The 988-nt window shown below is 37.2% G+C and overlaps 1 protein-coding gene and 1 pseudogene across 5 annotated transcripts in view; one reads left to right on the plus strand and one right to left on the minus strand.

Annotated features, from left to right (window-relative positions):
- RRM1 (ribonucleotide reductase catalytic subunit M1) overlaps positions 1-988 on the plus strand; it is a 67,041-nt gene that overhangs the window by 37,414 nt on the left and 28,639 nt on the right. The gene's annotated exons all lie outside the window — the stretch shown is intronic.
- LOC102756963 overlaps positions 1-988 on the minus strand; it is a 4,365-nt pseudogene that overhangs the window by 342 nt on the left and 3,035 nt on the right.

Here is a 988-nt window from a genome sequence, read left to right on the forward strand (position 1 = left end):
CTCCTGGAGGGGAGGAGCTGAAATCTGCAGTTTGTTTGGTTGGGCTCTGTACTTGGTGACTCTGTAGCACATCCTCAGTCTCACTGCGCTTCTTTCTTTCCTTCCAGTTGTAGAGCTTCCACTGGGCCAGCTTTCCCATGGTTCTGAAAGGTAGTTGTTTGTCTTATAGTTGGTAGTTTCAATGATGTGGGAGGCAGCACGAACAGGTCTACACCCTATGCCGCCATCTTGGTTCTCCTAGTCAGAGCTTTTTTACATGGCAGTTTATTTGCAGACAACTGCTAAAGTTGTGACTTATATTAATACTTAATCTTGAAAAGAAGTTATCATGTCTTCTAAGTGTTTTTTGGGGGGATTTTTTAACAGTTGGGTAAAAAATTTTTTTTTTATTGGAAAACAAATATACAACTTGGAATGGATTTGAGGCAAATTGTGCCATAAGCAGATTTTCTTTAAAGTGGCTAAACAAAGTTTAAAAAGCAAGTAACAATAAAAGAAAATGTTCTTGGTACAGGACCAGCAGTACAAAAAAATAGTGTACGAGTACCTGGATAATACACCCGTTTTGCAATAGTGCAACTTTTAAGTACATATTGTTGACTTAATACACCCTTTGCAGTAGTGCAACTTTTAAGTACATATTGTTGACTGTCCATAGTCCACGCAGAGTTACAACTCCACACTTCAACAATAACATGCTGACAGTTCCTAAAGAAAACTACTTAAAAAAAGGCATAACCAGAGGTTTTCTCATTTGACCAACTCCATCTAAGTTTAGATGTGCAGAAGGGCTTAGATATATCCAGAGTAAGCCACATGCAACATGTTACTTGATCAATTTTCTAAAATAAGGTTTCAGGACAATAACAGTAAGATAAGGGAAGAAAACATGGAGGAATGAAGTCCTAATTACTATACATGCATATTTTTTTTGACAGTAGGGGGAACCTTTTACAGATAAGTTACAAACAAAGAAAAGGCAAATAAC

Source organism: Myotis davidii, unplaced genomic scaffold (genome assembly GCF_000327345.1).
Source record: "Myotis davidii unplaced genomic scaffold, ASM32734v1 scaffold1181, whole genome shotgun sequence".
In the NCBI taxonomy this organism is placed as follows: domain Eukaryota; kingdom Metazoa; phylum Chordata; class Mammalia; order Chiroptera; family Vespertilionidae; genus Myotis; species Myotis davidii.